Raw genomic sequence first — 24,180 nt, 5'->3', positions numbered from 1 at the left:
GTGTATGTTGTAAGGCCTTCCTATCACCTGCCTTCATAAGCATATATATTAATTGCAAAGAAAACTCGCATAAAAACTTTAAGAGAAAAATTGCTATATGCGTACAGACCAACATACAAAATGTTTGTTGTTTTCTTAAAATTGTGCTCACGTTGGACACTGATGTCAATTTCTGCTCAGAATAAATGTTTAGGTCATTTCCGTGCTCTTCAGAGAAGGAATGAATGATTTAATTCAGAAGGGGTGTTAGCCTCAATACAATCCCTCAATTAATGTATATCAACAGTAGCCCAAAGGAATATGTCAAAGTTGTCCCAAATAAACTAGAAAGAGAAGAAAAATAAATGGGCAAGAGTTTTGTTCTCCTCCCATGACAAGAATTAACTTCTTATTATGCCCCCAGAGTATATATTATACTAAAATACAATGGTTGTGACAGTTGTGACTAGGCTACGATTTTTTACTAATGGTAAATGTAGAGTTTGCTTTCCTGGAAAATATTTGTACAAATGTTTAACTAAAAAAATATGTTTTATGAAGTAATAATTCCTGGGATAAATTTACAAGTCAAACATCTGTGTTTCTTAAGTACAAGTCTTTCACTTAATCTTCCTTCTTAAAAGAAGTTTTTAAATATCTAATCATTATGTTGTTTTGTACATCTGAAACTGATAATAAAAAGAAAAAAAAGAAAGAAGTCCTAAGGCTGGAAATCAATTTTAACATTGATAATTCAACACCATTCCTATCAGGTTATATAGAAGGTACAGATTAGGTTTTTAGTTGAATTTATTTCAATCAGTTAGTGGCATAATTTGTATCCCTCTCGTCAGTGTCGTGAACTAAGATGAGACTGCCAGCCATTCGCTCCGGAGTTGTGTAAATCTATGTCTGCTGCTGTGTCTTGTCTGTACCTTCCCCATCGTTCTCTCATCCTGCTCTCCTTGGGCTGCCAGGGCTGCCAGGGTTTTCCACCCAAATCTAGCCAGCTGTGGGAAACAGCTTGTATGTGAATCTTCTTACATCTAGTCCCTTCCAAAATGAAGATTTTGAATTCTGTTTGTTTATTATTGGTAAATTGTAATCCTGATTATTTAAAAAAAACATACACACACACAAACGGTATTCCCAGAAAAGTGTGAGTGCACTTTAATTCTTCTTGTGTATCAGCATGTTTTGCATGTTTTAAAGAAGTGCTTTTAGTGACAGGGGTGGGGGTAGGGGTAGGGGTGACAAGGTTAAAGACTGCAGCTCCTGATCCCTCCTGATCTGTCTCTTCAATGTCTCATGTAGGAGAAAAGTATGTGAATGTGTCTATTTTATAGTTTGCAACTGAAGCTCATTCATTCTGTGGGTCTGTCTGTAATGTCGTAAGTAACTGTGACCTCAGAGTCTTTACTTGAGAGGGAGAGCACTCTGTCCTAACAAACTAACAGTTGACATCTGACTAATATGAAGGACAGCCAGCTTTTCATTTCCTTTAGCTCTGATTATAATGATCTTTCCATCATTATTTCACTGTAACCAAACTGTTGGAAATAAGGGGTCTTTAGTATAGCTGACCTGAGAAAATCATGAACAGAAGTGTCTTCTGCTTTCTCCAAAGGATTATTCAGAAACCATGTGCCCTTTACTTTAAAGCTTACCCTAGATTTTAAGTTCTAAAATGAAAACCAAAACTAAGAGGAAATCAAATCCATATTTAATTGAAAAATATCACCAAATGACAGTTGAGATTTTTTGAAAAACTTTTAGATGCTTGAAATTAAATGACTGCTTATTTTCCCTGTTGAAAGGAGTATAAGATCTGGCCATTAAAACTCATTATTTCATTTGGAAATTACAGAAATATGTGGGTTTTTTAAATATTTTAATTTCAGAAATTTAAAAATATGCATAGAAGTTTAGCCTATAATCTAAAAATATTTATGGATAAATTATTGTCCATTAGAATAAATTATATTAGTAGTCACACATTTGTATCTAAGATCCCAATATGTTAATTAAAACATTAATTGTGCAAAGTATTAAGTTAAATTCCCTTAAACTTTTTGAGAAAAATGTAACTAAAATCTATTACTTTTGATACTCCATAAATCACAAAGATCTAAATGTTTGGGTTTTTATTTTATTTATTTTCATCCTAGCATCTGGTTATTAACATGGCTGTCTGGTATTGGTGCCATGCCACTAAACAGGGGCACACTTGGTACCATTCAAACGTGCTAATGATCCAGAATAGTCTATCCACATCAGGGCACGCTGGGCCATCCATTTCACCCCCTTGCTGTTGACTGGCCCTGGTGCACTCTCAGTTTTGAAACAGCCTCTGCCGGTGTGTTCAGAATTGTCCTAGCATTGGCTCTCTTTTGGGTCCTCTGAGGAGCTGCTCATCTGAACATTTCATAAACACCTGTGCTCTGCTAAGCTTGCCCCTAGGTGGTCGTCTTCTAATTCTAGATGGAGCTCTTGGATCACACAATTCTTTCCAGTGATTAAATCACCTCCTATATGCTGATAAATATTACATGCCTACATGACACTTTGAGTGGACAGCACGTTTATCAGTTTCCTGTTTGTTTTATTTCATTTTCTCAAGTTATTAATTTATTTGAATCTATTCTCCTTGTAATTTATTTTTATTTCTAAGACTTTTTTTTCCCAGTTTTTTTCCTGAGTTGGATCAAAACTAGATTCACTTCTAGCTTGTCCATTTTTGTTATGTTTTAAATTTCTTGTTCTAGATGTCTTCATCAACTTAAATGTTATGATTTGTGTTTGTTGTTTTCTTAAGTAGATTGGCATGGAGTTTTTTCCCTTGCAGTGAGAGTAGAAGCTCTGTTGGAATTTGGGGTTATTTCTCCAAGTATAGGTAATTTGAAGTTTTAACTTTTTTGTCTTCTTGTAATGTTGTAGTCGTAAGTCATGTGGGGGCTTATTATATTACTCTTGAATTTAAGTATTTTGAGGGATGGATGCATAGAGTTTGATTTAGGAAGCTACCGTTAACCTCTAGAAATTAATTTCAACACCATGTATGTTGCTATTTAAAGATTTTAATGTGACAAATCAGCTTGCTTCTTGTTAAAATATGCAATATACGCCTGATTCATGGCAACACGACTCATAGAGGATAATATATAGTCGTATCTGTTATGGATTGAATGGTTATGTCCAGCCACAATCCATGTGTTGATGCCCTAACTGCCAGTGTGGCTATATTTGGAGAATGGGGCCTCTCAGGACGTAATGAAGGTTAAATGAGGTCATAAGGGTGGGGCCCTGGCCACAGGATTAGTGTCCTGATGAGAAGAGACACTAGAGCTCGCTCTCTCCCAATCTCTCTTTGCACAAAGGCCAAAGCAAGGACACATGAGGACATAGCAAGAAGGCGGCCGTCTGCAGGTCAGAAAGACAGTTCTCCCCAGGAACCTAATTGGCCAGAACCTTATTCTTGGGTTCCAGACTCCAGAACTCTGAGAAGATAATGTTGTTGTTTCAACAAGATTTTCTTATGGTAATCCTAGCAACAAATACAATATCTACATTATACCTTTGTTTTGTTTTAATAACACCTTTGAGAAACCATTTCAAAGACCTGTGCTGCCATCTTAGTGATGTCATTCTCCATAGCTTTCTTATATAACAGTTCTCAGTAATGGAGCTTAAAAGTGTGTTAGTATATTAGGAAATGTCTCAGATATATTGAATAGTTTCATGAAGAACACAAAGGAAATAATTGTGCCAGCCCAGCTGGGTTCCCATACTGTGAAGCATACCGCACATCCATCCATGCGTATGAGTTAATTCCTGCTGGGAACGGTTCTGTGTGATGGGACAAGCAGTGAATGAGCGTCTCAGCTCCGCTGCCCATCCCCGCGACTAACCAAAGTTCCTGAAATAGAACCGTTCTCCAACCACTCACTAACTTCTCGTGTTGCCTTAGTTTTTTTATTTGTAGATGTTATAACTAACAAAGTCTAGAATATTTAACTGTTTATTTTGACTCCCACACCGAACTCTAACAGGCAGGGGTTTGGGTAGTTTCACTCAATTTTATCTCCCAAAATTATAAGTGGAATTATAGGACTAAGTCATTTAGAAATCATATGAAAATTATTGCCAGATATTATTAATCAGAATGGAAAAATCACTTCATTAGTGATTTGCTTTTATAATATTACAAAATTAAGGACATCTTTTAGAAATGAAAATAGTTACAGATTTAATTAAAATGTTAAATTGTAGAAACAAATGTCAATCATAAAATTTAATTGAAGAGACTGAATTAGACTGTATTCTAATGTTTTTTATTTCAAATTTTGTAGTACTTCTTTGATATTTAAGGGAAAAATAGGTATCACTTCATTTGCAAATACAAAGACTTTATTTTTCAAAACACCATTTCTGTCCATATGCCATTTATTATCTTTAAATCTCCGTGTTAGTTAATGTAGCATTTTTAGGAGTATTTTTGGACATTTTGGTGTTCATGCTCAGTGTTAAATGTTTTGCATGACCAGCTGGTCTTTTCACCACCAGTCTGTAAGACAGTGTTTCAGGGCTTTGTTCAGCCTCAGTCATGTATGACAGGTGTTCTGCTCGTGGCATCTCAGGAGAAGCAGGCCCTGCCTGGCACCACTGGGATGGACTTCCATGCAGAGTGTGCCTGGACAGCGCAGCCCTGGGTTTCTGTGCTGGTCCCCTGGGATGAGGAGGGAAAGAGTTCAGAGGGAAGAGAGTTCCACTGGGAAACTCAAGTAGCCTGTTAGCTGTGTGTTTCTGGAAATATCTCTCAGTTGTGGTTTCCACATTCAGATAAGACTAATGGTCATTGTGGAGCTTTACATTTTTTTCTGAATAGTACAAGAAATTAGAGGAATTGTGAAAATACTTTTACTTGCTTCCTTTGTGTTCTGGCATTGACAAAAATAATTACTTTCCCATAAGTTTCTGCGATTAATAGATTTAACTTATATAGGAGAATGCCCCATAATTGAGACCAGATTAATCATTACATAATTAATCATGTCCTAGGGAAAAACTTAGTAGATTTGAGAATGCAATGCATTCTAAAACTGTAAGATTCAGTTCAGAATGGAAATTCTGACTAATTGAATTCATAATGATAAAATGACTATAAGAAGTTTTGAAAAAAAGTTTGAAAATTATTGAAATGCCTGTATCTATTTGGATATATATGGATACATATCCGTTAATTTTTAAATAATTTGACAATTTACAATTGTTTTGAATACTATTATGGCCAATCACCCTAAAATGCTTTCTGCATTCTGTGTGGTGTAATAATTGAACTCCTACTCCCTTTCTTAAAACAAATTTATTTCTACCTCTAAATATTGTGAAATTCAACATTTTCTAGAGAAAAATGTTGGCTGCTGTCTCTCTTAGATAGTGACTAATGTGCCGTGTTCATGAATAGCTCACAGTATTGTTTGTCCAAGTCTTGTATATTTTTGTTTATTTTCCCCATGGAATTATTGTAAATAAGTGTATTTGAGGCTTATGTTAACAAAGCTTACTTTCTGATCATAGTTTTCCTTATGCTAAAATATGTGGCATTTTAAATGCTTCGTGTATCCTTTTCTAGCAGTGCCTTTTGTATTAGTTACAGTAACTCTTTCTGGGTCAATTGTGCCGGTTGTTGAAAGAAGATCTTTACACACTGCAGAGTCCGTAGTCTCCCACTTTTCAGCAGTAAGCATCTTAAACAGCATCCATGACAGTGCAACATCAGCACCTCCCCAAATGGGCAGAACAGAACCAGAAAGATGGGTTAACGTTGTGTCGCCCTGAAAACCGTTTCCTTTAGGCCTGAGTCACTCACACCCATTCTGACCATTGACTTGCCCTATAGGACTTGCGCTTAGCAGAAGTCACGTACCACGTAACCAAGCCTTGTAGGAGTCTGTGGGGAGGAGATGCAGTTAGGGCTGACTGCTTGGGAATGCACGATTCTCAGCGCACCTGACTTGTGTGCCCCAGGCCTGGCTGGATGGCACGCTGCCTCATGTCTGCCATTACGTGAGTATTTAGATCAGTTTGCTTCTTTCACCAGTAAGAGCAAAGCCTGGAAGGAGAGGCAAAACAAAAGGCCTTGGTAATGTAAAAGTTATACTTTTAATGAAAGCATTTTGCAACCCTTATATATAATTTCTGTGTTAAGGTTATATTACTAACTTCTACAAATAAACTTCTCCCTATCTTTTAAAATGTTGGTGTTAATTGAAAAACCACTTTCCAAGATGAGATTATGTACCTGAACACCGTAAAAAGGTAATGAAAATGTGGAAATCATGTTTAAAGATAAAAACAAATATACGGACATAGCATGCTTCAGTTGATGTAAAAAGTTAGTGAAGCAGAAATCCGAAAAGCATTACGGCAAGGTCTGTTCAAACACAAGAGCCGATTCCCCTCTTACTTATAAATATAAAACCTGAAAGCTGCAGTGGGTTCTGTAGGACGAGAAAGTCCTTGAAGCTCAGGTAACAGTCTGACCTGTAACACCTCCCAGCTGTACGGCACCAGTCCGAACTGGCATCTCTTCAGCTCTGTGAACCTAAGGATCTAGTAACTGACAAACGGTTGTGTTCCCAGCTTCCGTGTTTATAAGTCACATGTTGTTATCTTTATAATTCTCCATAGAAACCAGTGGTTGGCAACCAGCCAATAAATACTACATAAGCAGAAATATTCATTTGTAAAAGAAAATTTTGATAATCTAGTGTTCTCATGCACATTCGCCAAAGAAGAATTATGTACTGCATAGTATTTATAATTCTTCCTATCTACTATGACCAGTGCCAATGCTGCTCTCTTTCGTTTTCTAAATCGATGAAGACTTCAGACAACTAGTCCAGAAAACTCAGAAGGTGTCAGAAGTGAGTGCAAGACTCCATGGCAACCGACTGGCTTGTCCTGCTGGTTCTCTCGTTCCATTTTTTTAAGTGACTTTTGACAGTTTGGGAGGTCTTACCAAAACCTCTGAGTGGACAACCTTCTGGAGTCAATTAAAGCACATACTGCCTGAGAAACCGTCTCCTCAGCTGCTTAGACCCAGGTACCTCTTCTTTGTTCCTGGAATGAATTTCAAACAAAACATTGCCATAACTTCATCTGTGCTCTGTCTTTCCTTCCATGCCCATAATGCCCCCGCTATGTGTTTCTTCTGTTTCAAGTTTCATCCTCCCAACTCCCCCAAAGCTCCCTTTTTTAAGAAGCCCTCTCTGCAACCGTCTTCACAAAGTCAGATTTCCTTCTGAGTCATTGCGTCACTATATTTCCACTTTTCTTTCGTTGATCAAATCTGTGTCATAATTGGTTTTGTATTTCATTTAACCATTTCTACTCAAATGATGTCTCCTGATAAAGAAGTTTCCTTTATGCTACATTTTACTTGGTGGTCAGGAATAAGGGCCAAGGTGATAACCTGCATCTACTATGATATGTATGCATTACTTATAATGACAAAGAATTCTAAACAATGTAACACAATTAGTTTTTAATGTTAGTCATGCTCACAATATCCTGAGGTTATCACAACTATAATATAATGATACTGACTATCATTGGTGCATTTATGTTCCGTCGCTGCCATAACAACTTACCGCAAAGTTGATGTCTTCATACAGATTTATTATTTTACAGTTCTGTAGATCAGAAATGAAACAGAGGTCTCACTGGGCTAAAACCAAGGTGATGTCAGGGTTGCCTTCCTTTCTGGGGCTCGTCGGGACAATCACTTCATTGTCATTCCAGCTTTGCGAGCCAGGCCGACTAGATCCTGAAACGCGTGGTCCCTCCTCCATCTTTAAAGCTAGCACTGTAGCATCTGTATGACTATCTCCCATAGCCCACACCCAGGGACAGTCCTTTCCTTTTAATGACTGACATATTTAAATTGAGCCTAAGTGGATAACCCAGGATAATTAATGTATCCCAATCCTTAACCTTAAACACATCAGCCACACAAAATAGTCACAGCTTCCTGGGATTAGGGAACCAGTATCTGTAGGAGGATCCGTTTGCCCCTCACAGCTAGATTTACTCATAGTATATCCATTGATTAAAAAAAAAACACAAAAAACAAAAAAACAACAACAACAAAGGAGATCTTGTAAAACAAAACAAAAAAGACCAATATGTTAAAAGACTGCAGGAATTCATTCCTTAAAACTTTCCAAGAGACCTATTACGTGCACATATTGTTATGGACAGAGATTATAGAAATGACTCGATAGAGTTTCCTCATGAAGACTTTTAAGTGGGGTAGAGTGAGTTTGAAGCATAAATCAAATAAGCACATACCATAACTCCAAGTACTGAAAACATATAAAAATAAATATGGCTGTGTAAGGGCATAGAGAATGTCGTGTCTGAGAGGGTGTTTGTATAACAAGGTACTTAGAGGTCACTTGGAGAAACAGAAATTGAAAGAGAAAACCAAATGAGTCATCAGATGAGCCTTGAGAAGATCTGATTGAAAATAGAAAGTTGAAATGAAGAAAAACATTGTTTAAGGAGATACAAAGCGAGCAGCGTGCTTAAACAAGGTGAGCAAGGAGAAGAGAGAGTTTTGGATATGTGACGAGTCTGATGTGTGTTATGTCTGCACAGGAAACTGTCAGACCAGAATCTGATCTAAGGAGTCTGGACTGTGGGAGAGTGGAGGATAGCAGAGGGTTGACATGCAAACCCTGGGACATGGTGAGGAAAAACCCTCCCTGGGGACAGACATGGAGAAGGCAAGCAGATAGAAGGAACAGAGATGTGTCAGGTCCAGAAAGCAAGGGAAGGAGTGACCAACTGTCCTTACGGAAGTGATCAACCAACATTTTAACTCAAACAAGGAATTCTGAAAATTGATACAAACATACTTGAGACACTTTAGTTTAACTTAAATATTCATCTATTAGACCATTGTTTGATGAGGTGGGCTAGGCTGTTTATTTCGGTATGGGTTAATACAAGTGAAACAAAACTGGCCAATGAGTCATGATTTTTTTCTAAGAGCTTTCCTGCCACTTAGATTTGTCACGTTCACCCCTAAAGATATAATGTTTATTTCCAAGTAGCTCTTCCAAAACATTTGACTGAATACAGAAACTCTATTCCTCTTCATAGTCGTATTTTGGCACTTCATATATAATATTTTAATTAGGAATTATAGTCATAAGTGTAACTGGCACAGACAAGTTTGGAAATAAACATACCTGGGCACTTGGTGGGAGCAGACGTGTCAGGATATCACAGAGTAGCTTAATAATGCCAGCTGTTCGGCGAGCTGTGGTTGTCAGTCAGTCTCCCTGAGAGAATGGGGAGTAACGGAGAAGTAAGTGGAGGGCAAAGGGCTTGTGATGCCACCAAAATGGTAATGCAGCGTGCATACAATGGAGCTGGGGTACTTTCAAACAGCCTCACCTAGTCGTCGCCCAAAACTTGAAGGTCAGTCAGGTTGCACTCAAAACAGTGTTCCACAGAAGGATGAAGTGAAAGTCAACCTGACGTTGTAGTGACATAGCCGAGAACTGAACAGAACTCAGGGCCCCGGTTTCCACACTTCCCTGTGAACCAGCTCTGGAGAAACTGTAAGCTCTGCCCTTTTGTCCAACTGCCTCAAAGAACAAGCTTTATAACTTCAAGCTCTTATTTTGAATCAGATGTAAACAGTTGAACAAATATTAAGAAATGTATTAAATGAAACTTCCTATTTTTTAACGGGTCCCATCTAGGTAGAGCAGTGTTCCGGAGACAATGCAGTCAGATGTTTGGCGTGCGTAATGACTTCTTTTGTAATCTATTTCCATTACATCATTTTCCGACAGAAGTCATTTCATACTTTATATTTATAAAAATGTAATACAATGGTTTTTTCAGTTGGTACTTTTTTATTAAATTGCTGTGCCATTGTCATTTGATCAAGTTTTAACTGCAGACTAAAATGGATTGATGGCAGTTAGCAAGGAGAAAAATCAATGAAGTAGAAAAAAATAGGAAGAATTTTAATCATGGGCAAACACATTTTCATTAAAGAAAGTCATTATAAGAAAACCTTTAAATTTTCCTCTGCAAGCTTTTCAAAGCACATTGAAGGTCATATAAAAATGTAAGCTATGTTCTTACATCTTTTTTTACGATAATTTCATTTTAAACCACTTCAAAAACACACATTTCTTTCTAACTGCTCACAATTGTCCTAAAATCTCCCAATTTTCTTTCTATGTTCTAATACGCTTCCTTCCTCTTGTCATTCGATAGGTACTGTGAACTATTCTTCAGTACTGAAGCAATTTGGGAAAATTTATGTTGATGTTAAATCTTCTGCATCTAGAGGTGTGTGTTTTTTTCTTTGTATTCTCTTTGATAATTGACAGACTGCAAACATTTAAAAGGTGCATTTGGTAAGTTTGGCATAGTTATCACTACAGTCAGATAATTGCGTCTCCTTCATTCTCAAAAGTTTCCTTATTTCATTTTTAATCCTGCCCTTCTTCTCTCACCATCACCCCAGACAACTACTGCCCTGCTTTCTATTATATTGGGTTTCATATTCTAAAATTTATATATATGGAATATAATGTTTACTTTGCCTTATTTTTTTGGCAGAGTGACTTCGAGAATCACTCGTGCCCCATGTCACAGCCAGTCTGTCTCAAGAGTTCATTCTTTATTGCTGAGTGATGTCACATGGTATGGATAGATCAGTGTCTGTTTATTCATTCACTCACTGATGAACATGTAAGGTATTTCTACTTTTTAGTAAAAAATAAGGGAATTATGAAAATTCCTATATGAGTCTATTGTACAGACATATACTTTCAATTATTTGCTGAAGTGTCAAAGTTTTCTCCTTCTTGTGAAATATCTGTTTTCCTCACCATGAGATGAGGCACAAATAATTGACATATCTAAGTAAATTTTAAATATTGCATTTTAATGGTCTCGTAAAAAAAGAAACTAGTTCCTATGGCTGAAAAATTGGATGGATGAGATGTGGTGTGTTTATATGAGACGTCAGTGAACTGGGACCCTGCAGAGATGTGTGGGTTGGATGAAATAGCGTGAAACCACAGAGTGATGCCCTCTTTGTAAGTTTCAAAACAGCAACAAAAAATCCTCAAAATATTATGTAGCTACACATATATGCATGATACTGGTTTTAAAAATAAGGGGATTATTAACAAAAACTTTGGATAATGTTCCATCTGAGGGGGATACAAGGGACGAGATTCAGGGGGAGGTGAACTAAATGTGTAGTGTTGACAGGCTTCTGGTTAAATGGTAGTGACTATGTTATCAAATAATTGGATATAATCACTATACTAAACAGACATATAAATGAGAATAAAAATAGAGATTTGCATGAATCAGTTATGATAGTATGTGGCACAAAATGAATATTTTTGTTCTAATCTTGAGGTCTATAAAGTATATTAAAAATAACAATAGCAAATATTTAATAGGCGATAGTAGGAAAACTAGTTAATTTTATATGAGGATTTCAGTTCAGTCAGGGACATTATGGTCCAGTGACCAACATCATTCTGGAGGGATACATATATATGAAAATGACATTCTAGGCGATCATCAACAAGACAAATAGTAACAAATGTTGGAGAGGCTGTGGAGAAAAAGGAACCCTCATACACTGTTGGTGGATGCAGACTGGTGCAGCCATTATGGAAGGCAGTGTGGAGGTTCCTCAAAAAATTACGAATAGAATTGCCATATGACCCAGCAATCCCTCTCCTGGGTATCTACCCAAAAAATCTGAAAACATTTAGAGATAAAGACACATGTGCTCCAATGTTTATTTGCAGCTTTGTTTACGGTGGCCAAGACATGGAAACAACCAAAATGTCCTTCGATAGATGAATGGATGAAGAAGTTGTGGTATATATACACAAGGAAATACTATTCGGCGGTAAGAAAAGATGATATAGGAACATTTGTGACAACATGGATGGATCTTGAGAGTGTAATGCTGAGCGAAATAAGACAGACAGAAAAAGCAGAGAACCATGTGATTTCACTGATATGTGGTATATAAACCAAAAGCAACAAAAGAACAAGACAAACAAATGAGAAACAGAAACTCATAGACACAGACAATGGTTTGGTGGTTGCCAGAGGGTAAGGGGGGTGGGGGGTGGGGGGTGGGAGATGAGGGTAAGGGGGATCGAATATATGGTGATGGAAGGAGAACTGACTCTGGGTGATGAACACACAATGGGATTTATAGATGATGTAATACAGAATTGTACACCTGAAATCTATGTAATTTTACTAACAATTGTCACCCCAATAAATTTAATAAAATAAAAAAAAGAAGAAAAAAAAAAGAAAATGACATTCTATAAGAATGAATATAGGCAAAATTAGTCTGACATGGACACTATATGACTGGCCCATATAATCCCATCAACAAACATTAGTATACATGTGTGTATAAAAGTATATAATATGCATAAAATTATGTGTATATGTACTTTTTGACATCACATTGATTAATAATATATATAAATGAGATATCGAAAAATAACTCACACACAATACGCTGCATAGAAAAATTTAACAAATGAGTAGACAGTCAATCCAGTTATAAATAGAAAAATAAATGATGAGCTATCACTCTATTCACATCACTTTTATAAAAGTTAGAAAAATGGTCGATACAACTGCCAAAAAGGATTTTGGGTACATAAAAACTCCTGAGGGTGGGAGTATAGGCCAAGGCAACCATCCCAGAAGATAATTCAATATAATATTCTCACATTTAAGTGTTTTGTACCCTATGACACTACAATTCTGCTACTGGAAATACAGCCCAGGAAACATGAATTAACACACTCACCTTTGTGTAAGGTGATTGTGACATGCTGAAAACAATCCTGGCATCCAGGCAACGGGGACCTGTAGAAGGAAACTATGGTTCATGCAACAAGTGACAAGTAATAAACAAGGGTGATCTTATAATATGTAGTTTAAATGTAGTTTAAAGTTGTATAGTTTTATGATATGTAGGTAATATGTAGCTTTAAGTTATCTTTAAAATGCCCGATTGAATGCTTAAAAATTTGGGGGTGCAAAATTATTAAAAAAATGTTGCATGAGTAGTACAACAAACTTTTGTGTCTTCTATGCAGATCCACAAAATTTTAACATTTTTCTGCTTTTGCTTTATTATTTTCTTTGTCTCTACATACACATTGACACATATGGGCTCTCACATATCTATATAAATATTTTCCCTTTTCCATATTTCATACAGAAGTACACTAAAAACATAATAAAGATGAAAAGTAAAAGTGTTTAACCTACAGCAAGGCAAAAACAATAATAACAGTAGTAAAAATCTAGAACAGGAAGAAATAGAGAAGGAAAATAAAATAGCAGACATAAACACATCAGGAATCAACAATGTACATTGTCTGAAAACACCAATCACCACCAATGGTGGGTTAACAGAGTGGCCACATGAACATGACCAAAGTGTACGCATCTTACAAAAATTGCACTTCAAGATCAATCACATAGGTAGCTTTCAAGTAAAAGCATGGAGAAAGATAAATGATTGGGTATTTTAATATCAAAGAAAGCAGAACAAAGAATGATTCATGGTGAACTGATCAATCCATCAGGAAGAAAGAATAACCCTAAATGTGTGCACCAAAACAAACAAACAAACAAAAAAGCCAACAAACAAACAAACAAACAAAAACCCAGCCTAAAATACATTGTGCAAAAAGTGACAGAGCTGAAAAGTGATATAAACTGTTCATAGTTATAGGTGGGGATTTCAACAACTAATAGAAATATCAGACAAAGTGAAAAAGGCTGCAGAAGATCTGAACAAGATAATCAACTGACAGGATATGATTAACAGAAACATGACCTACAGAACACTCCACCGAACAGCAGCAGAATGAAAACAGTATTTACACTCACAAACTAGTCACCAACATGGACCTTACCCTGGGCCACAAAACAAACCTCAATGCATTTGTAATAAATTGAAATTCTAACTATAATCTGACAATAATAGGATCAAACTAAATGTCAATAATAGACATACAACAGGAAAAATGTCTACATACATGAAAGGACATGCTTGTAAATAATCCATATGTCAAACAGGACATCTAAAAAATGATTTCAAAAAGCACAGAATTGAATAAAAACTAAAACAACATATAACGATATCAGGTGCAGTGAAAGAAATATTTAGAGAATTTGTTTTTCTTTTTTTGCTATTACATGTTTACACTAAAAAAGAAAGGTCTCAATACAACTAAGTCCCTGAGCAAGAATTTTGGAAAAGAAAAGCAGAATAAACTGAAACAAAGCAGGAGGAAAAAAAATATTATTAAACAACAGTAGTTAAAATAATAATTTAAGAGCAAATATCAGTGAAATTGAAAACAAAATGATATAGAAATAGCAATGAAATACAAAGCTCTTCCAAAACTCAGAATTGATAATCCTCTAAAAAGATTGCCAAAAAAATAGTATAAGACATAAACTTCTAATATGAAAAAAATAGCAAACACCACCACAAACCCTGCAGCTATTAAAAAGACAAAAGGAAGATACCATGAAGAACTTTCCATTCAAACTTAGACAACTTAGAAGAATTGAACAATTCCTCAAAAACGCAAAGTACCTGATTCAACTAAGATAAAGTAGAAAATTTGAATGGCCCTATAACCAAAGAAATTGAATTTGTAATTTCAAATTTTCCTCATTAAAAAAAAAAACTTCTGACACAAAGTATTCAAATAAAATTTAACAAAAAATTAATAGCAATTTTACACACACTCTTCCAAAGTATGAAATGAAATAAAAGATTATGACTCATTTTATGAGAACAATATTACCCTAATCTCAAAACCATGCAAACACAGTACTGAAAAAAGAAAACTACAGAATATTGTCTTTCATAAATATAGAAACAAGACAACAAATACTATCAAATAGAATTCAGCAACATAAAACAAATGATACACCATGACCAAATAGGATTTATGCCAGGTACACAAGGCTGTTAGAATATTTTAAAATCAAAATAACCCACTATATCAGCAAGCTACAGGAGAAAACGTGTGCGATTATATCAGGTAACATAGAAACATCATTTGACATCCAACCTCATTCATGATTTAAACAAAAATCATAAAAATTAGGACTAGACTGGGACATTAATTAATACATGACATTCACAAAAACCTTCAGTTAATAGTATACTTAATAATGCTAGAATATATGCTTTTCTCATAAAATATGGAAAATGTCAAGGATGTCTGATCTCACCCGTTTTATTCAACATAGTGCTAGAAGGTCTAGACAGTGAAATGGGGAAAGAAAAAGAAAGGCATATAGATTAAAGAGGAAGATAGTTCCCTATTTGCAGAAGTCATGATTTTCTCCATAATAGAATCTACAAAAAACTAGAACTAAAAAATGAGTTCCCACTAAAGATCAACACACAGAAATCAATCACATTTCTATATACTAACAATGAACATGCAGGAATAAAATTGTATTACATAAAATGTCTCCAAAAAAATGAAATACATACACATACACTTAACAAAATATGAATGGGACACATATGCTGATAACTACATAATTGTGATAAAGGAAATGAAATGAGAAAGAACAAATGAAGAGACATCCTACATACATGGGTTGGAAAGCTCAACACAGTAAAGATGTCAATTCTCCCTAAATTGATCTTTAGATTTAATGAAATTCCTAACAAAATATCACTACGAATTTTTGCATGGGCACGTGGCCTAGAATAGCTAAATCCATGTGGATAATAAGAACAGGGTGGGGAAATCTCATCCCAGTGTTAAGGCTTACTATATAGCTACAGTAGTCAGGAATGTGTGGTATTGGTAAAGAAGTACAGAGCAAGGAAACATTTAAAAACCTAGAACTTGGCCCACTCAACTACACTCAACTGATTTTACATAGAGAGAGAGGGTACCAAAAAAATGTATACACATTTTAAGAAAGGAGTTCTATTAAAATTGTAATACTCAATATATACCAATAAAAAAAGATGAATACAAGTCATGTGTATACATTTTTGGAATATATATATATATATATATATATATATATATATATATATATATATAATCAATAGAAGAAAAATAGGCTTTTCAGTTGGACCAATGGACACTTTTAGGCACAAAATAACCTTTAAATCTCAGTAGTCTGAAAAATTAACTCAGAGTGAATAATAGACTTAAATGTAAATATAAACTATACAATTTATACAAAAAAGATTCAGGGCTATGCAAATTGTTCTTAGAGTTGAATCAAAAGCATAATCCATAAAAATTAAAACGGCTAAGTCTGCCTGTCACAATGAAAAGATTTTGCTCTGTGGCAGTCTATATGAAAAGGGCAAAAACTCCAATTTCAGACTAAATATTACCAAGCCATAAACTGATAAAGACCAGTTCCAAGAACACGTGAAGAATGCTCAAAACTTAGTAGGGGGAAAACAAACAATCTAGTTAGAAAATTCACGAACTCCATGAGCAGGCTTCTTGGACAATCCACAGATGGCAGATACAACAGGAAGCAATGTTCTGTGTCAGCAGCCGTCAGGGAAAAGCAAGGGGATGCCTCATGGGAGAGTACTGCCCACAATTCCTGCGGGTTAAAGAACAGAGACAAGGCCAAATGTGGGACAGAACCTGGAGACACGAAATCACTCATATGCTGCCAGTGCGAGTGGAAAATCGCTTGGCAGCCCTTCAACAGAAACTAAACGCAGCATTACCACAGACCCAGCAACTGCTCTCCTGGACGCTTATTCCACAGAAATGAAAGTGGGATATATTCACACAGACACCTATACACAGGTATTTATAGCAGTCTCATTAGTGAGATCTACAACCTGGAAACAGCCCTTCAGTGAGTGGCTGGTAAGACAAACTAGAGGGACGCAACCATGGGATAAATACCACGTACCCCACGATAGAAAAAGGACCTCGGGCTACCCAGCAGCTTGTGTGAAGCTCCTCTGAAGTACGGTAGTTGAAAAGTGACCTCAAAAGGCTGCATAGAATTGTACACTTGAAACCTACATAATTTTACTAACCAATGTCACCCCAATACATTTAATAAAAAAATAAATGATGCTATGGGGGAGAAAGGCTGCGTGATGTGTGATTCCATTTGTATATCATTCTGGAAGCAACACAATTTTCAACAGAGAACAGATCAGTGGTGTAGAGGGTTCTGCAGGGGTGGGAGGTGAGGAAGAGGGTGTGGGGGTAAGAGTGCCGCCATGTGAGGGGTCCTGTGTGCTGGAATGTGCTGGATCTTGACTGTATCCAAGTCAGCATCCTGTGTGTAACATTGTACTGTAATTTTACAAGACGTGACCATTGGGAGAAACGGGGTAGAAGATACGGACACTTTCAATTTTATTTCTTACAACTCCACATGCATATACTATTGTCTCAAAAAATTGTATTTACAAATTAAGGAAAACGCAAAGCTCACATCTTCAATATCTATCTTTCAGGAGCTCACGTGCAACATGAGGCCAGTAGCTCCCAGATCGAACCGTTCAGAATAGTTCTATTACAAAAACATTCTGTTGGAAGGCACTAGGTATATTATTGACTAGGAATGTTTATAGATAATGAAAACTTTACTCAACCTGTATTCTAGTCATGGAAGATTCCAGTTCACTGGTGTTCTAGTTATTATATTACTACTTACATGAAAATTCTTAAAACTATAAATCGTCTTCACTGTAATCTAGACCCGAACTCTGAACTCTCACAGGAATCTTCTATCAAACTGACCTGATTGCCTCAGCTTTTGCTTTTCCAGGCACATATTTTCAGTCCATTAATCAACTGAGCAATTGGACAGTTAGCATTTTCCAAAAAAAATCAAATTACAAAGTAAGTAAATGTTAAACTTTATAAGCAATTATTTACATGGATAAGGAATAAAATATATGGTGCTCTCATACATCGATTATGTTATGTAGTTTTAAAATGCGTGTCTCCAACTTAACTAAAACAAACACTATGATTTCATAGAAAGATACAAAACCTCTAAATTCTAGTGACATCAAGTAGAATATCCAAACCAACTAAACAAAATAAAATAGAATACTTTTTTCCGTCTAAAAATAAAGATCAAAGTCTAAGTGCTTTAATATTTTAAAAATATTAGGAATTACCAAGAAAACTGAAATAGAAATGAGGGACCTAGATGTATCTCTAAAACTAAATGATGAGCCAATTATCAGAAAAAGAAATGTCTCAACCTATTATTTTCAAATTTTAAAAATATAAATTGCAGTTTGGCTCCAAATTGCTTTATAGTTCAAGTTAACTTAGTTCGAATATAGGCTGAGTAGTTTTCATCCTTTGTTGATTACATTTTGATGGTTCATAGTGAAAAACTAAGGAAGTTTTAGAGATTTTTGAAAAAAAGATAGCAAATTCCTAGTTTATCTATGAGGCATCATCTAAATATACCTTTTCTCTCCGTTTGTAATTTCTGCTGTTCAGTTTTTGATTGGAGATTGTCTTCTGCTTTTGGCTGACCTTAGCCATACAGCTTGTGCAGCGGGCTTCCAGGCCCGCCTGTCCATCTCTGCTCCTGTCCATCTCGGCAGGCCCCGCCCACGAGATGGTACTGACATTGAACCAAATAAGAGGGAATATCATGCTGCGGATTTTAGCTTCACCATGTTAGAATGCTTTGAGGCAACATTTCTAATCAGGAAAAAAACAATATGTTACTTTTAGGGTATTTTACTTTTTTTAACAAAGTCTAAAATATGCAACATCTAAAATGATAGGAAGTTTTATTTAAAAAGATATTCAACTCCAGAGGAAATTTGACTGATTATAAAATATCCAGCATTTTCTTGTTGCATTTAAGAGACAACTAAATTATATATTGGCTACTTTACCCTAGAACTCAAAAAAAATCTCAAGTGAGTAATTGCAACATGTTATTTTCTTCAGGGAAGATTACAAACAGATTTTAAGTAAGATGCTTATTTTTAATGTTTCTTGCAGTCTAAGAAAGAGAGTCAGAGTATTTTTGTATTTTGAAATATTTTTGTTTTTGAAGAATAGGCCTCTGACAACATATATGGAGAATTATTTTTATGAAAATGTAGACTAATTCAAATATTTTAAATTCTTCTTGTCTTCCAAATGAATATGCATTTACATTTATGCTAATATCTTTTCCAGTGTATGTAGCAGAAAACTACCCCAGCTCAGACATCAAGAGGGTAAACTGGCATGTTTAACTGAAAAAGGCGACGTGCCACAGGGTGACCTGCCAACGCCCAGCCAGGCGGGGCTGCAGCTCCTGCAGACCTGCTAGCTCTGCCCCCAGCGTTCCTTAGCACTTTTGGTCTTAGTCTGGCAGTAAAATGTTTGCAGCTTGTCACATAAATTTATGATAACATTATCAGAGAAAAGGCTATCATCTCTTGCAGTGTTCAGTAACAGTCGCTTAATAGAAAATGAATGAAGACGCGAGATCTCCCTACAGACTTTGGGTATCTCACTGGCCTGAACTGGGCTTGGAATTATCTTGAAACGGTCCTTTGTCCAGGTGATGCAGTGCTCCAACTCTCTCAATGACAGGCTCCTTGAACAGGTCACTAGCAAAGTGGGCTTATCCTGAGCTATTGTCAGGTCTCTCTCTGGCTATGGGGGGGAAACCTGCTTTTTAGAAGAACGTGGGCTGTGTGGCCAGCACATAACAGAACAAAAATCTGGGACTGTTATTAAAGTGGGAAGTGGATACTTTACAGGCAACCAAAATGTCTATTGTAATTTCAATTTTTTAAATTGTTTAAATTCGTATCTTGGGCAAAATAATTGGAAAGAGGCAAGAATTCCATTCCCCGTGTCTAAAGTTTCCCTCATCTTTTGGTTGTTTTCATTTTCCACACAATTGATTCTTTAAAAAGTTATGGTTTAGGAACTCTCAATAATGAGTAATTATCAATTATTGTTTTTAATGTGCTATTGAGTCAAGTACAGGAAGGGATATGTAATCGGTCATTTTCAGTTTTCATTTTCACAAGCCTGTATATTTTTAGATGTTCCTAGTATCACTTACTTATAGATCTTTTTTTTCCCTCTCTTAGAACCAATGTCAAAACAATGAATAGAATATACTCACCAACATTTAGAAATACTACCTGTGGGAAAGTGAACTGGACACGTTTTAGTCCTCACCTAGTTACAGCCTCACTGCAAGGCAACTCCACTCCCAGGTGACAGTGAGGCAACAGGGTTCTAGGATAAATGAACTGCTGAAGCTCAAACAGCTGCTGGTGTTTTCCTACTGTTTACACTGTTCCCAGTGGGACACAAGTGTGGGTGTGTGTTCAGATGACGACTGCTTTGCTAAAGGTGCCACACATGAATTCTTACATAGTTGTTAGGAATCTGATGCCAACAGATGATTAGCCAAAGCCACCTGACTTCTGATTGTTTTCTTTTTTTTTGAATCATTTATCTTCCAGCGTCTGCTAGCTAGCATTATCTTAGGGAAACTGATTCTGATAAGAAAAGTATTTTTAGTATCAATAAGCAACCTACATGTAAAACATTCACTTTGTATTACTTCTAATTTAGAAGTGAAAGCATTTTCCCAACAGAATGTCTCACATTCTGAGTTTTCTACATGGGTGATTTACTGAGATATTAACATGGAAATGGTGATGTTAAACAGTACTTTCAGTAGCTGTAATAGTGTAGTGGGAATCACGATTTCATAAGAAGAAAATTAGTTATGTTGATAAGATTACTGTATAATTTCCCGCAGGATCTCCACATCAGGATTCATTTGATTATATTATGCTCTCAAAATCATTGCCTATGTTCACTTTATCTATAAAGTCATGTTGAATAAAACACTGTCACCCAGCCGCCCACAGTGTGAGCAGAGACATCTGTGAACGTCACCATGAATAGTCATGAACTGAGGGGCGCAAATGGCTTTCCCAGCAAAGCGCTGGCCCTGCCTCCTGATTTACTTTTACAGCAGGTGGAAGCCCCATGTTTCATGGCTGGGTGGTTTGCATTCAGATGTACCAGTAACTTCCAATGCAATCACGTCTACACTGCGTGTTTTATTGCAGAGCGTGAGAGGGAGCTAACTGCTCGTGGTCTGCTCATAGGTAGTCACCTCATCAGCAGCTTTGTCTCGCCTTTATTTTTCTGTGTTTAAAATGATTTTTAAATAATATGTTTTATAATATTTTAAAATGCTGATTTTTTATGGAGATTTAATATAATTCCAAATTGTATAAATCTGAAATAAAATATACATTGTCTCTCTCTGAACCCTGGAACTGCTTAACAATATGTTTGATTATGCTATGACTGAAATTTAGCTGTGAAAGGGTTTTTACCTGGGGAAAAAACACCTGTTTGCTATGGACTGAGTTGTGTCTTCCCCCAAATTCCTACATTTAAGCCCTCACCTGTATTTGAACATAGGACCTTCCAGGATGTAATTAAGGTAAATGAGGCCCTTGGGGTGGCGCTCTGACTTGCTACAACAGGTGTCCTTGGAAGGAGAGACACTACAGAGCTCCCTGCTGCCCTGGACATGGAGAGAAGAGGTCATGTGAGCACGCAGCAAGAAAGGGGCCACCTACAAGCCATGACAAGAGGCCTCGGAATCAAACCTACCATGCCAGCACCTCGATCTCAGACTTATAGTCTCCAGAACTGTGAGAAATAATTTTCTGTTGTTAAAGCCACCAAGTCAGTGATATTTTGTGATGGCGGCCTGATCAGTCTAATATACTATTAAGATACATTTAAGGTTCAATCTTTATTGATGAGAATCTACTTATAAATAAGATAGCTTTGAAAATGACAATTTCATTCATGGAACAGTCAGTTGTGTGGAAAACTGCTACATTTCCAAAGGTTCACATTTAACTTTCCAGTCAAATATTATTTAACCTAAATAATTCTGCATTAATAAATTTATTTTTGGAGAACTAATCATTGAGTTATTTTGTTGATACATTTCTAAGAATAACTATTATTGAGTATACATGTGAGGACATTTAAATATGAGTTACTCCATTTTAAAATCTTCCAAAATCTAAACAGGAGTGGTTTCATTAAAACTAAATAGAACAGAATCGTCACACTGGCAAGAATATATAACAATAATGAAGTAGTGATCTGATTTTATGATTTTGTTATGATTTGCCTAATTCTCTGGCCAGAAATGCCAGTAAAATGCCGACTAGAAGTGGACAGGAGGGCATCCTCGCCATCGCCCTCACCTTGGGGAAAGGTTTCGGTCCTTAGCACCGAGAATGCAGTTGGGGTTTTCATAAATGTCCTTTAACGTGTTGAGGGAGACCTCTGCATTCATGGTTTTCTGAGTGTTTTTCTCACCAAAGGGTGTTGGATTTGGCGGTTTTGTGCATCAATTGAGATGATCTGTGGTTATTATTTTTCTTCATTTTACAGATTTGGTATATGCATTGGCTGATTTTTCTTATGTTGAAATACCCTTGCATTCCTGGGATAAATCCTACTTGGTAGTGATAGATAATCTTTTTTCATATGCTGCTGAATTTGGTTTGTTGAGAAAATTTGGTCTATAGTTTGTACACAAAAGATGTTACAAAGAAGTAACATCTGACAGTGTTCACTAGCAGTCATATACAGTTTGGACTTGAAACTAGAATCCTGAGTAAATCACGTTGTTCTTTAAGTCAGAAAAAATACCGGTGTCATCCAAAAAGAACTTAAGAAGGAAAAAGGAATTTTGATTTGACTCTAGTTTGTCACCAGCAGATACTGTCCACACTGCATCAAAATCAGATAATGGTCCACTTGGTGAATGAGGTGACCTTCAGTTGCCCATGGACTGTCCAGGGGAGCTGGTCAAAGCCTTTCTTTTTCCTCTTGGAGAAAACAACCACTTATAACAATCTTCAATTTGGCTGGGATGGAAAAGCAGAAACACATTGGGTTATAGTTTCGGAGGAGAATCATTTTCTTGGGAGCAAATGGAAAATGTCCTATAAGCAGTGATTGGAGGAAGCTCTGTGTTGTAAGTTCTGTAGCATTGTCATCGAAGGACCGGGAACTATATCTGCTTTTCTAAAACAGACACAGAACCCAGCTGACCGTCCCATCTACGTCAGACAAAACCTTTCACAGTAAGTGCCTGATTAAGAAAAGTAACTTAAAATTATGAACATCAGCCTTCGACTGCCAGAATATGCCTGGACAAAGAGAATCCCACAGCCGCAAAATAGAGCCAGTGCAGAGATGACATGCTGTGCTCGTTCTTTTATGCAAATGTTAAGCATTATAACCTTTACTTTTAAATTTTGGCATATTGTGTCATTCATATCAGACTATACCACATGATATGAAACGCATCACACGTGTGTACATACACAAGCATACATACACACATGCACGATTTGTGTTACCATCTCCTTTCATGTAGGATTGAGTGTATGAACTCTTTAATTCCCTTTGCTTTGTTCGGTGACTAGCATATATACGCTGAAGACCATGTCATAAAAGTCCCAGCAACACCTGAGATCACCTTTGCTTTGTTACGGCTCTTGGCGTGCTGTGTCCCTGATGAATCCTTGTTCACTCAGCCAGCCCCCATGGATGCCCCCCCCCACGGATGGCCACTTACTTTGCTTTCTGGCTTTCACTGTCACCAGACGTGTTATACATACCAGTTTCCACATTTTTGCCCATGGACCTTTGGGATGGACTCCTGGAATGGGATCGTTAAGCCAAAGAGTAAGTAGATCGCAATGTTTTAGTTCTTGTCTCATTCTCCATTATAGAGATTGTATGAATTTTTATTCCTGTGATGTGAGAATTCCCCATAGCTTTGCCAAATAATGGCTTTTTTGTTGTTTTTGCCAATATGATGGGTGTGAAATATTATCTTAATTTTAATTTCTCTCATTATGAGAGAGGTTTAGCATCTTTTCATGTGGTTAAAGAGCCATTTGTTCTGTTCATAGTTCTAGCCCACTTTCTTTAGGCTGAGTACCCTGCGTCTTCTATTTTTAGGTGCCACTTTTATACTAGAATTACTAAGTTTTTGTCTCCGATGCACATTATTTCA

The 24,180-nt window shown here is 36.4% G+C and overlaps 1 long non-coding RNA gene across 4 annotated transcripts in view; it reads left to right on the top strand.

The window, feature by feature from the left end:
* The window catches only part of LOC141572769 (uncharacterized), a 168,822-nt gene that overhangs the window by 19,401 nt on the left and 125,241 nt on the right, over positions 1-24,180 (top strand). Inside the window, exon 1 of one of the 4 annotated variants that reach the window (XR_012498265.1) lies at positions 23,447-23,846. The exons of the other annotated variants lie outside the window; for them this stretch is intronic. This is a non-coding gene — a long non-coding RNA (uncharacterized LOC141572769). Of the gene's footprint in view, positions 1-23,446; positions 23,847-24,180 lie in introns of those variants that run through there. 4 annotated transcript variants of the gene reach the window in all.

The sequence above is a fragment of the Rhinolophus sinicus genome, linkage group LG07 (assembly GCF_036562045.2).
Source record: "Rhinolophus sinicus isolate RSC01 linkage group LG07, ASM3656204v1, whole genome shotgun sequence".
Classification (NCBI taxonomy): Eukaryota; Metazoa; Chordata; class Mammalia; order Chiroptera; family Rhinolophidae; genus Rhinolophus; species Rhinolophus sinicus.
Note: the sequence above shows the minus strand (reverse complement) of the source record. Positions and strands in the feature narration are given on the sequence as shown.